The sequence below is a fragment of the Mesoplodon densirostris genome, chromosome 11, assembly GCF_025265405.1.
Source record: "Mesoplodon densirostris isolate mMesDen1 chromosome 11, mMesDen1 primary haplotype, whole genome shotgun sequence".
Lineage (NCBI taxonomy): Eukaryota > Metazoa > Chordata > Mammalia > Artiodactyla > Ziphiidae > Mesoplodon > Mesoplodon densirostris.
Window position 1 is genome coordinate 52,884,598 of NC_082671.1, and position 13,652 is coordinate 52,898,249.

The window sequence follows — 13,652 nt, forward strand, 5'->3', positions numbered from 1 at the left end:
TATGGTTGTGTTGGGTCTTCGTTTCTGTGCGAGGGCTTTCTCTAATTGTGGCAAGTGGGGGCCACTCCTCATCGCGGTGTGCGGGCCTCTCACTATCGCGGCCTCTCGTTGCGGAGCACAGGCTCCAGACGCGCAGGCTCAGTAATTGTGGCTCACGGAGCCAGCTCCGTGACATGTGGGATCTTCCCAGACCAGGGCTCGAACCCGTGTGCCCTGCATTGGCAGGCGGACTCTCAACCACTGCACCACCAGGGAAGCCCCCTATTATGGTATCTTTATCAAACTCTTTATGGTTAAACTATCCAAGCATGTAGAAGACACTCATTTTTCTTTTTTAATTAAAGTACTGTATTGTAGGAATAATCATCTTATAGAGTGGACAACTATCACATAAGAGTAACCCAACTGGGAGCCATCTATAGTGCCTGTCTTCCCCCATACAATGAAAAACCTGATAGATCTATACCATCAGTAGGGTCTTAGAACGGATCTCTTTTTATAGTTCTGTCTTAGAATTTAGTGGGGTTGTGAAGTTGTGTCTGTTGCTTTTAATCTCTGTGTCTCCCCAAGCAATAGGTATGTGTTGTCTGTGAGATCTTTCAGTGCTACAGAAATACAGGAACCCTCAGATACCTCCTCTCAAGCTCAAATGTGGTGATGTAATTTGGGTGGTCTCTGTGTTGGTGATAAAGACTGAGAGTATGAGTGAAGTCGTCAGTGAAAAAGTACCTTTGTTGAGAAAGTTGATTTATATTCTAGCCTGTGATTGCTCTCTCATGTTAGTCTTTATTTTTAAAAACATTTTAACATTTATTAACGTATAGTAAAATTGACCTTTTTGGAGTATGTAGTTCTGTGAACTTTAATACACATATAGATTTTTATTACTACCACCAGAGTCAGGATTCAGAATGGTTCCCAGAAAACTCCCTTGTGCTATCTTTGTAGTCTAACCTTCCCCTGACCCAGGCAGCCACTGATAATGGTTCTTCATTACTACAGTTTTGACTTTTTGAGAATGTCCTATAAATGCAGTTATGTATCAGTAGTAGGTAATCTTTTGAGACTGGCTTCTTTCACTCAGTATATTGCCTTTAAGATTCATGTAAGTTGTTGAGTAAAACACCAGTTCATTTCTTTTCCTGGCTGAGTAGTATTACACTGTATGGATGAACGTATCATAGATTGTTTATTTTGATGAAATCTAGTATATCAGTTTGTTCTTTTCTTGTACTGTTTTTGTCTGGTTTTGGTATCATGGTAATGCTGGATTCATAAAATGAATTGGGAAGTATTTATCTTCCAAACTCTGGAAGAGATTGTGTTATTGAAATGTTTAGTAAAATTCACCAGGGAAATTGTCTGGGGCTAGAGGTTTCTTTTTTGGAAGACTTTTAACTACAAATTCAGGTTCTTTAAATAGTACCGGGCTATTCAGTGCTATTCTACTTAATTAGTCTTGCTAGAGGTTTCAGTTTTATTGATCTTTTCAAAGGATGAGCTTTTGGTTTTATTGATTTTTTTTTTCTGTTTTTGTTTTCAGTTTCATTGATTTCACATTTATTCTTTAAGGATAATTTCACTAGCTTGAAGATTTTAGGTTTTTAAAGTTCTTTTCCATTTTAAACTAAGAATGTTGTTTCACTTCCTTCTGGCCTGTGTCATTTCTTTTTTTTTTTTTTTTTTTTTTTTTTTTTTGCTGTACGCGGGCCTCTCACTGCTGTGGCCTCTCCCGTTGCGGAGCACAGGCTCCGGACACACAGGCTCCGCGGCCATGGCTCGCGGGCCCAGCCGCTCCGCGGCATGTGGGATCTTCCGGGATCGGGGCACGAACCCGTGTCCCCTGCATCGGCAGGCGGACTCTCAACCACTGCGCCACCAGGGAAGCCCTGGCCTGTGTCATTTCTGATGAGAAATCAGTAGTTATTCAAATCATTAACCTATCTTCCCCACATAGTAATGTATTCTTATTTCAATCTACTTGTAAGATTTTTTTCCTTTGTAATTTTCAGCAGTTTGTCTGTGATGTGTCCAGGAATGAATTAAATTGGAACTATCCTGTGTGAGGTTTATGAGCTCCTTGAATGTAGAGGTTTATGTCTTTCAACAAATTTGGGGAGTTTCCAGCCATTATTTCTTTTTCTTTTTTTTTTTTTTTTTTTTTTTTTTTTTGCAGTGCGCGGGCCTGTCACTGTTGTGGCCTCTCCCATTGCGGAGCACAGGCTCTGGACGCGCAGGCTCAGCGGCCATGGCTCACGGGCCCAGCCGCTCTGCGGCATGTGGGATCCTCTCGGACCGGGGCTCGAACCCATGTCCCCTGCATCGGCAGGCGGACTCTCAACCACTGCGCCACCAGGGAAGCCCTATTTCTTATTATTACTCTCCTTTCCTCCCCTTCTTGAGCTCTTGACAAGAATGTTAGGGTTTTGGCATTGTTCCACAGTTTTCTGAGGCACTAATGATTTTTTTTTCCTATGTTTTTCTCTCTGTCGTTTAGATTGGGTAATTTCCGTTGCTCTGTCTTCCAAGTTCACTGACTTTCCATTCTGCTATTGAGTCTGTGCAGTATACTTTCTATTTCAGTTATTGCGTTTTTCAGTTCTAAAATTTCCATTTGGTGGCACTTTATTTCTTTGCTGTGATTTTCTAGCTTTCCATTTGTTTCAAGAGTATTTGATTTTGCTTGTTGGAACATTTTTATTACCTGCTTTAAATCTTTGTCAGACAATTCACCCAATGCTGTAATATCTGTCTTCATGGTGTTGGGTTCTGTGGGTTGTCTTTTCCCATGAGTCTTTGAGATTTTCCTGGTTCTCTGTATGCCAAGTAATTTTGGACGTTTTGAACAACTTAACAGGTTACTGTCTCAAGCTCTTTCCTCTCTGTTATATCCATGGTATTTTCTAGATCCCTGGAACACCCCCCCACCCCCACCCCACACACACTTTTCTGTCTTCTGGCTAGAAAGCTCAGTCTTTGTTTACTCCACTGTGCTGTATACTTTCCACAGTTGCATCTGGAGCCAAATAATAGGAAGACAGGAGAAAAATCAATGAGATTAGCCCAGAGTTTCTTCAGTCAGCGAGTATGGTACCTTTCCCTTAGAGTTTTAGGCTTCTGCTGACCCAGCTGCTGTCACTGTTGCAGCCATCGCCACCACAGGATTGCTTGGGAACTGGGGCATGGGGAATGAAGAACAGAAAGAAAAAAAAAGATTTCCTTCACTCTTGAGTATTGGGAGGCCCCTTTCCTACTCGTTGGGCAGAGCTAGATGGCTTTTCTTAGAGTGCTAGCCTGCGCGCTCTCGCTCTCGCTCTCTCTCGCTCTCTCGCTCTCTCGCTAGTGGTCACTTTATAGGTTTCAGTTTTCATGAAGCCCAGGCTGGAGGGAAAATTGGATGGGGAAGAAATTATAAACACACTACCAGTTTGATAATATATCAGATTTTGAGCTCTTCCCCAATCTACCTGTTATTGCTTACCTTTTAATTTTCAGTTAGCTGCTCCATTTATTCTGTCTAGGTTTTATAGTTTCATTCAGTGAGATTAACAACGTAGAATGTGCTTATTCCATTTTACACAGAATGGAAACTTCCCAGTCTCACTTATTATCTGTTTTAGAATGTCATGGCAACTTGAATCTGCTTATTTTGTAGTTAAATATGGTTTGTCAATGATACCTTATTTTTTCAACATATATATGATCCTGCCATGTATAACAGTGCAAGTTTTGTCAAGGAGATGATGCTACATTAAGTGTAGAAGGAAATGGGAACATTAATTTTTCTTTTAGAGTAATAGCATAGTTTTCATGAACTCTTACCAAAATTATATTACATTTGAAAAACTGTTTTCCTATTTTCAGTTTAATCTATGTTCTCTGCCTGAGGATTTCTGGCTTGCCTTTCACCTTGGAAATGTTTTAGTTTTTATTCATTTTAACCTTTTAAAAAAATGATTCGTTTCAATAATTAGGTTATTGCTCATCATAGAGCATAGTATGAGGTCACATCCTTCATATTAGTGGAGTCTTTCGGCTCTCACTTCCTGTTGCAGACACTGTAAGAATGTTAGAGATGTTCTGAAGGCATGTCTTTACTTCCTGGATTGATATGTGAAGCTGGTTTTATTATAAGACCTATAAATGTGGGTGACTTCAGGTTCTTTATTTTCAGTTTACCTGGTAAACTACAAGACATAGGGTTATCTGTTCATCAGTGAATGGTGCTGAGAAAACAAGCCTTTTATTGGATATAGGTCCAGAATGAAGGAGTTGAGTATGAAAAGATTCCTTGAAATTGTTACTGTTGATCAACTGCTGACAAGCAACCAAATCACTGATAACCCTGTCAAAAACTGAACTAGATAGAAAGTATTTCCAGGGCCTGATATGCAGTAGTAACTGAAAGCAGAGCATGTGTCTTAGTCTGTTTGGGTTGCTATAACAAAATACCAAAACTGCATGGCTTGTAAAGAACGAAATTGGGACTTCCCTCGTGGCGCGGTGGTTAAGAATCCACCTGCCAATGCAGGGGACACGTGTTCGAGCCCTGTTCTGGGAAGATCCCACATGCCACGGAGCAGCTAAGCCTGTGTGCCACAACTACTGAGCCTGCACTCTAGAGCCTGTGAGCCACAACTACTGAGCCCGCGTGCCTAGAGCCCATGCTCCACAACAAGAGAAGCCACTACAATGAGAAGCATGTGCACTGCAACAAAGAGTAGCCCCCACTCACTGCAACTAGAGAAAGCCTGCACACAACAACGAAGACCCAACACAGCCAAAAATGAATAAATTAAAAAAAAAGAATGAAATTATTTCTAGAGGCTAAAAGTTCAGGATCAGGGTGCTAGCTTGGTTGGGTGAGGGCCCTCTTCCAGGTCTCAGACTTTCCCTTGAATTCTCACATGGTGGAAGGGATTAGGGATCTTTTTGGAGCCTCTTTTATAAGGCACTAATCCCTTTCATGAGGGTTCCACCCTCTTAAGTATATCCCAAAGGCCTCCCTTACCAATAATACCATCACCTTTAGGGATAAGGATTTCACCATGAATTTTGGGGGGATATAAACATTAAGACCATAGCAGTGTGTAAATGAATCCAATAAAACAAAAATTGATTGAGTTTTATATCCATTTCAGTTTTACTGTTGGTTGGTATTTATAAAGTTGGGGTGAAATTGAAAGTATTGGCAGGAATGAAAATTTTGTTGCTGTTTTTGTAAAGAGATATCCTAATTTGTTGGTTCTCCATTGAATTATTTTCTGATTAAGAGTTTTATTTTTTAATTTTTTATTTATTTAAGAAGATGTTGGAGGTAGGAGTTTATTAATTAATTAATTTATTTTTGCTGTGTTGGGTCTTCGTTTCTGTGCGAGGGCTTTCTCTAGTTGTGGCAAGCGGGGGCCACTCTTCATCGCGGTGTGTGGGCCTCTCACTATCACGGCCTCTCGTTGCGGAGCACAGGTTCCAGACGCGCAGGCTCAGTAGTTGTGGCTCATGGGCCTAGTTGCTCCGTGGCATGTGGGATCCTCCCAGACCAGGGCTCAAACCCGTGTCCCCTGCATTAGCAGGCAGATTCTCAACCACTGCGCCACCAGGGAAGCCCAGGAATTTTATTTTTAACTAAAAAAATTTGATGTTGAAAAAATATGTAACTTGTGATCATGAATAGAGAGAAATTGGTGTGTTGAAGGGCAAACACTTTATTAAAGACCTGTAAATTACTTTCTTTAATTCATTACATTCAGTTAGATATTAACATACTCAGATCATTGTATGAAAATGTACTACGTTATAAAATTTGAAGAAAGAGAAAAGATACTTTTCTCTATCTATATGTCTAAACATTAGTCTGAAAAGCTTTTTCTGGGGATAAAACTTTATTGTGTGGGATCAGGTACAATGTGTGTTTCATGTTTGCCTAATGGTCACTCCCATAGAGGAAGTGTAAAATAGTCAGAGAATCACCTTACCTGTTTGCATATATCCTTCATTTGTTTTAAAAATTAAAATCCTCACTATCATGTTTAAATTGACAGTTCCATTTTTGAGTCCTTTAAAGATGGAAATGCTATAATGGTACAGAATAGTTGGGTGGGGGTAGAAAAATACATTTTAAATCTATTTGGTCTTCATTGGGAAGCCTTTTTTTACAAAGGCATATGTTGCAAGGATACATTGGTGCTCATTGTGTGCTTCTATAATATCCTGTGCTTACCACCATTACAGCATCTGCTATACTCTGTTGTTATTGATTTTTGTTTTTATCAGGTGTGTCAGTGCTTAAGGCCTAGTGGTACCTAGAAAATATGGAGCACTGACTAAATATTTAATAAATAAATAGAAAATATGGAGCACTGACTAAATATTTAATAAATAAATAGAGAGGGAGGGAGGGAGAGAGAGAAAAAGAGAGAAAAAGAGAAGGAGGGAAAGAGGCAGGCTGTAGAAATGTGGGGAGTCCGGTGTGGGACCGGTTGAAAAAGAAGAGAAAAAAAAGAGAAAAGTGATTACTGGCTAAGGATACTAAAATCTGGAGTTCAGGAAGTAATTTAAATACTAGTAGTTGAATTTCTGGGCTCTTTAAATATCTTTTTGTATATCTTTTTCTAAATTGCTTTCTTAGGTGGTAAGCCTAAGTGTATTTGTTGGGGTAGATTTTCTTCTAATTCTCCATTTCTCTGTTTTCAGTCGGTTTTCTCCTATATGCTGAAATGTGTTTTCTTGTGCTTCTCCCTCCCTGAACAAAATGTTTTCATTATTGTTTGCTTCCAGTACATATGTGTGTCTTCTTATCTGCAGGCATATAGTCACTCTGTCGAAATGTTTTATGTTCTAGATAAATTATACTCACATCTGGGGCCCTCTGTAATAAGTACTTCTTTATACTTTCCTAGTCTCCTTTTTTCTGTACCCAAGTTAAATAAGGGAGCAGCTAGGTGAAAATGAAATGAAATAGGACTAATTTTCATAATTCCCTCTCCAGAAAAGTTTGATGGAAAACCAATTACCTGACTGCTCGACCTGAAGAATCTTAAGGGTAAGAAACCTTGTAAATATTTGTATACTTATTAAAAACTAAATGACACTCTTAGGTACCACCTAGATAATTGTGGTTGGAGCTTCACTTAAACATGACCTCTTTTTTTTTGCTGGAGTTGCCATATGTTACGGCATTTAGTGTTTTATTTCCTATATCTGTATAAAGCAGAAAATAGGATAAAAAAATCCTAGGGCTATTTACTTTGTGAGTCCTAGATTTTGTGTCTTGCTTCAACATTTTTATTTCAAGATAAACAGGAATCTTGATAAATATTATCAATGTAGAATAAAGAACTTATTTATCTTTGTGTAAGTTCCGTTTGAAAAACTATTTGACAATTTAAATTTTGTAAACATTTTACTCATATTCTTTCTATATGTGGATATTCTTTGAGTTACAGGAGTTTTTAAAATTTGTTCATTTGTTAATGAAAATCTGAGAGTCATACAGATTTATCAGTTTTAATCCTGTGATATACGTAAAATCCGTTTGGGCTGGGGAGGTATTCACGTGTTTGTGCATGTGTGCTAGTTGTTGAGTACTTTGTGCTAGTCTGAACACTTTAAATGGATTATGAGATTATGTAATTTGATTTTCATAATGACTGAAATGGTTACTGTTTTATCTCCATTTTATAGATGAGGAAACAGGCTTAAAGAAGTCACACTACTAGTAAGTGTCAGACTAGTTAATGTTTGAACCCAGGCAGTTTTTTTCTAAAACCAGTGCTAAAGGGACATTCCTTTCTGTACTGGAGAGTGCTGGTATTAAAGCTCCAGCACCAAACTTGCAGGCGAAGGATATTCTAAACAAAAACTTGTCAAAATAGCCCACTTGAAGCAAACAAGTCAACTTGCAAAGTGTGGTAAGAGTGTTATATGGTGGAAATCAGGTAGGAAAAGAAATTAGAGGGACCATTCTGCAAGGGATTTAAAAATTAACAGTGACATATTAGAGGCAGGAGGCAGTTGATTATGTAGCAAAGAAGTTGGAAAGGAAATAACTATGAAGCTGAAGGAGGTAATTGCCTTAACCTTACTCTGAAGCGAACAAGTTGAAAGCACTAGGGCAAATATCCATGATAGTTTAAGCCAGATTGATAAAATAAATGTAGATAAATCAACAAAATCACATAGCCTTCAGGGAATTTTTGAAGAAACTCAAGGACACCATTGCAGAACCATCGACTCAGACGTGTAATGAGAAGCTGTTGTGCCATACTACAGGTTGAATAAAAATGTAAATAGATGCCTATACTTAGGAAAGCTTGAGGGGCCCTCTGCAGTGAAAGACTGAGCCACATCTCCAAACTAGGCAGCCTTCTATAGTCTTTAATAGGGTTGGCAAACGTTTTCTGAAAAGGGCCAGATCATAATTATTTTAGGCTTTGCCAAGTATACAGTTTCTGTAGTAATTATTCAGCTTTGCCATTGTAGTGCAAAAGCAGCCATAGGCAATATATAAAGGAATGAGCATGGCTGTTCTTCAACAAAACTTTATTTACAGAAACAGCCAGTTTTTTGACCACTGGCCTATAATAATGGATCTAATTCCAACCCCCACCCCCACTGCCGCCCCGACATCACTAACAAATAGCCTTGCTTATGGTTTTTTCAAGGGAAAATAAAAATAACATTCTTGGAGTATCAAATTTTTGAGTAGTTAATTGGCAGGCACTTAATGGTTTTAAGACTGGGATTGGGATGGAAGATGTGCATTAATAGTAATGGTTAACATTTGAATGCTTTTTATTGCTAGACAGTGTCATTAGCACAGGTTTGCTTATGACAAAAATTACAACTTTTTTTTTTTTTTTTTTTTTTTTTAATTCTCAGCTAGTTAGGATAATAGGGTAAGATGGTGTGGTATGAATTTCCCCAAATGAAGAATTACACTCAATTGTAGATCATACAGGGGCATACTATGATTCTAAAATCAGCTAAGTTCGGGAGTTGGCTTTACTGTACATATGAATCTTGCACAAATCTTGATAAAGTGCAGATTCTTATTCACTAGTCTAGGGTGGTGCCTGAGGTATCTTTGTGGCAAGTTCCCAAGTGATATTGATACTGTCCTGAGTAAATATCAAGTGGAATAGTAACCTGTGACTATCGGAATATTTTTAAAAGTATTCTTCTATCTCAGCAATTCCATCATTCTAGTTACTCAGATCAAAATAATGTGGAATAATCCTGGAATTTTGCTCTAACACATATGCCGCATTTAGTCTGTGAGCAAATCCTGATGGCTGTGTTTTGAAAACTGCTGGAATCTGAGCACTTTTCAGTAACCTTGCTACTACTTTAGTACAAGCCACTGTCATCTCCCCCTCTAGATTATTGCAGTAGTCTGCTTGCTGGCCTCTGCTTTTCCCTTTGCTGCCTCCTCTGCCTTAAACCCCTTACTGGCTTATCACACTCAAAGAAGCCAGTGTATTTACCTTAGCCTATAAGCTGTTACCTGACACCTGAAGAATAGCACCAGAACTAAAACAAATGTTAATGTAGGCTGAGTGGGAAGTTTTCCTTTTGTGCTTGACATTCTGTCTACTTTTATTGAGGTAGACTGTGATTGAATTAACCTTTTAAAAGTAACACTAGTCCTGACTCAAATTTCCAATTTTTAACCTACTAAAACCTTTAAATTATTCTTGTATGTGTTAGTTTCTTATTTTCTGCTTGGGTTTTGAATCAAAGTATGGGCCTTTGCATTTCTCCTTATTTAATCTAATACAGAACTTTCTAGGCAGTACATACTTTAATGTAGAAACTCGCATGTGTACGTTATTTAACAAACTAATAGAAAAACTACTTCATGTACACATGGAAGAATCATAACGGATGAAATTGGGGATTTCTTGTGCCTAGATATTACAAAATATATTTGAATACTTCATTGCAATCACTTGTCTTGCATCAATTCAAGAAAGAATTCTAAGAGTTGATTTAAAAAATAATTTTACCTCATAAATTTGTTCCCCTTGACTAACAAATTAATTTCCTTTCCTCTGTTTCTCATTTTGTCTCTTGTAATCACCATTTTCCTAGTCCCCTAGGCCAAAATGATCTTTTACTCCTTCCTTTGTATTTATTTAGTCGCCAAATGTCAGAAATTCTTCAGCTCTTCAAAATTTCTTTCTTTTTTATTCACTACATAGCCAATTACTCTAACTATGCAAACATCTCTGCTTCCAATCTCTCCCTTCTATAATCCATTCTGTGTTTTGCAGGCAGATCATTCTTTTAAAAGATTCATTTACATTGCTTATATCATGTCAGTCTTCCTCAGAAGAATCTATAGGATTGACTCTAAACCTCTCAGTGAATCATTAGAGATCTGTCTATAATCTAGCCCTACTTCATTTATATTGCTCTGCTTATTACTCTCGTTACCCTCACTGTAATCTTTCAGATGAACTTCTTGGCTTACATGCCCATTCCTTCTCAGTATATACACACAGTTGCTCTTTCACCCACTGACTTTTTTTTTTAACATCTTTATTGGAGTATAATTGCTTTACAGTGGCGTGTTAGTTTCTGCTTTATAACAAAGTGAATCAGTTATACATATACATATATTCCCCATATCTCTTGCCTCTTGCGTCTCCCTCCCTCCCACCCTCCCTATCCCACCCCTCTAGGTGGTCACAAAGCACCCAGCTGATCTCCCTGTGCTATGCAGCTGTTTCCCACTAGCTATCTGTTTTACATTTGGTAGTGTATATATGTCTATGCCACTCTCTCACTTTGTCCCAGCTTACCCTTCCCTCTCCCCGTATCCTCAAGTCCATTCTCTAGTAGGTCTGCGTCTTTATTCCCATCTTGCCCCTAGGTTCTTCATGACCATTTTTTTGTTTGTTTTTTAGATTCCATATATATGTGTTAGCATACGGTATTTGTTTTTCTCTTTCTGACTTACTTTGCTCTGTATGACAGACTCTAGGTCCATCCACCTCACTACAAATAACTCAATTTCGTTTCTTTTTATGGCTGAGTAATATTCCATTGTATATATGTGCCACATCTTCTTTATCCATTCATTTGTTTATGGACACTTAGGTTGCTTCCATGTCCTGGCTACTGTAAATGTAGCTGCAGTGAACATTATGGTACATGACTCTTTTTGAATTATGGTTTTCTCAGGGTATATGCCCAGTAGTGGGATTGCTGGGTCGTATGGTAGTTCTATTTGCAGTTTTTTAAGGAACCTCCATACTGTTCTCCATAGTGGCTATATCAACTTACATTCCCACCAACAGTGCAAAAGGGTTCCCTTTTCTCCACATCCTCTCCAGCATTTATTGTTTGTAGATTTTTTGATGGCCATTCTGACCGGTGTGAGATGATATCTTGGGGTTTTGATTTGCATTTCTCTAATGATTAATGATGTTGAGCATTCTTTCATGGGTTTTTTGGCAATTGGTACATCTTCTCTGGAGAAATGTCTATTTAGGTCTTCTGCCCATTTTTGGATTGGGTTGTTTGTTTTTTGATATTGAGCTGCTTGTAAATTTTGGAGATTAATCCTTTGTCTGTTGCTTCATTTGCAAATATCTTCTCCCATTCTGAGGGCTGTCTTTTCATCTTGTTTATGTTTTCCTTTGCTGTGCAAAAGCTTTTAAGTTTCATTAGGTCCCATTTGTTTATTTTTGTTTTTATTTCTGTTTCTCTAGGAGGTGGGTCAAGAAAGATCTTGCTGTGATTTATGTGTCATAGAGTGTTCTGCCTATGTTTTCGTCTGGCCTTACATTTAGGTCTTTAATCCATTTTGAGCTTATTTTTGTGTATGGCATTAAGGAGTGTTTTAGTTTCATTCTATTACATGTAGCTGTCCAATTTTCACAGCACCACTTATTGAAGAGGCTGTTTTTTCTCCATTGTATATTCTTGCCTCCTTTATCAAAGATAAGCTGACCATATGTGCGTGGGTTTATCTCTGGGCTTTGTATCCTGTTCCATTGATCTATATTTCTGTTTTTGTGCCAGTATCACACTGTCTTGATTACTGTAGCTTTGTAGTGTAGTCTGAAGTCAGGGAGCCTGATTCCTCCAGCTCTGTTTTTCTTTCTCAAGATTGCTTTGGCTATTCAGGGTCTTTTGTGTTTCCATACAAATTGTGAAATTTTTGTTCTAGTTCTGTGAAAAATGCCAGTGGTAGTTTGATAGGGATTGCATTGAATCTGTAGATTGCTTTGGGTAGTATAGTCATTTTTACAATGTTGATTCTTCCAATCCAAGAACATGGTATGTCTCTCCATCTGTTTGTATCATCTTTAATTTCTTTTATCAGTCTCTTATAATTTTCTGCATATAGGTATTTTGTCTCCTTAGGTAGGTTTATTCCTAGATATTTTATTCTTTTTGTTGCAGTGGTAAATGAGAGTGTTTTCTTAATTTCACTTTCAGATTTTTCATCATTAGTGTATAGGAATGCAACAGATTTCCGTGCATTAATTTTGTACCTTGCTACTTTACCAAATTCATTGATAAGCTCTAATAGTTTTCTGGTAGCATATTTAGGATTCTCTATGTATAGTATTATGTTATCTGCAAACAGTTGACAGTTTTACTTCTTCTTTTCCAATTTGGATTTCTTTTATTTCTTTTTCTTCTTGATTTCTGTGGCTAAAACTTCCAAAACTATGTTGATTAATAGAGGTGAGAGTGGGCAACCTTGTCTTGTTCCTGATCTTAGTGGAAATGGTTTCAGTTTTTCACCATTGAGGATGATGTTGGCTGTGGGTTTGTCATATATGGCCTTTATTATATTGAGGTAAGTTCCCTCCATGCCTCCTTGCTGGAGAGTTTTTATCGTAAACGGGTGTTGAATTTTGTCAAAAACTTGCTCTGCATCTGTTGAGATGATCGTATGGTTTTTCTCCTTCAATTTGTTAATATGGTGTATCACATTGATTTGCGTATCTTGAAGAATCCTTGCATTCCTGGGATAAACCCCACTTGATCGTGGTGTATGATCCTTTTAATGTGCTGTTGGATTCTGTTTGCTAGTATTTTGTTGAGGATTTTTGCATCTGTGTTCATCAGTGATATTGGCCTGTAGTTTTCTTTCTTTGTGACATCTTTGTCTGGTTTTGGTATCAGGGTGATGGTGGCCTTGTAGAATTGAGTTTGGGAGTGTTCCTCCCTCTGCTATATTTTGGAAGAGTTTGAGAAGGAAAGGTGTTAGCTCTTCTCTAAATGTTTGATAGAATTTGCCTGTGCAGCCATCTGGTCCTGGGCTTTTGTTTGTTGGAAGATTTTTAATCACAGTTTCAATTTCAGTGCTTGTGATTGGTCTGTTCATATTTTGTGTTTTTTCCTGGTTCAGTCTCGTAAGGTTGTGCATTTCTAAGAATGTGTCCGTTTCTTCTTGGTTGTCCATTTTATTGGCATATAGTTTCTTGTAGTAATCTCTTATGATCCTTTGTATTTCTGTAGTGTCGGTTGTTACACCCACTGACTCTTATTTGTCAGATTGGCCTAGCTAAATGCCTTTTATTCCTTCATACTGTTTTGCTCCTTAAATGTGTTAAGCTCCTTAACATATATAACCTATCAACTTCAATGAAAACTTCAGTCCAAATGGATCTCTTTTCTCTAAGCTCCAA

At 38.0% G+C, this 13,652-nt stretch overlaps 1 protein-coding gene across 6 annotated transcripts in view; it reads left to right on the forward strand.

The window, feature by feature from the left end:
• The window catches only part of SCAF11 (SR-related CTD associated factor 11), a 73,238-nt gene that overhangs the window by 16,465 nt on the left and 43,121 nt on the right, over nt 1-13,652 (forward strand). For 5 of the 6 annotated variants that reach the window (XM_060112150.1, XM_060112152.1, XM_060112154.1 and 2 more), the window contains exon 2: nt 6,989-7,042. The exons of the other annotated variant lie outside the window; for it this stretch is intronic. The gene's annotated coding sequence lies outside the window, so the exon portion shown is untranslated. The remainder of the gene's footprint in view (nt 1-6,988; nt 7,043-13,652) is intronic. 6 annotated transcript variants of the gene reach the window in all.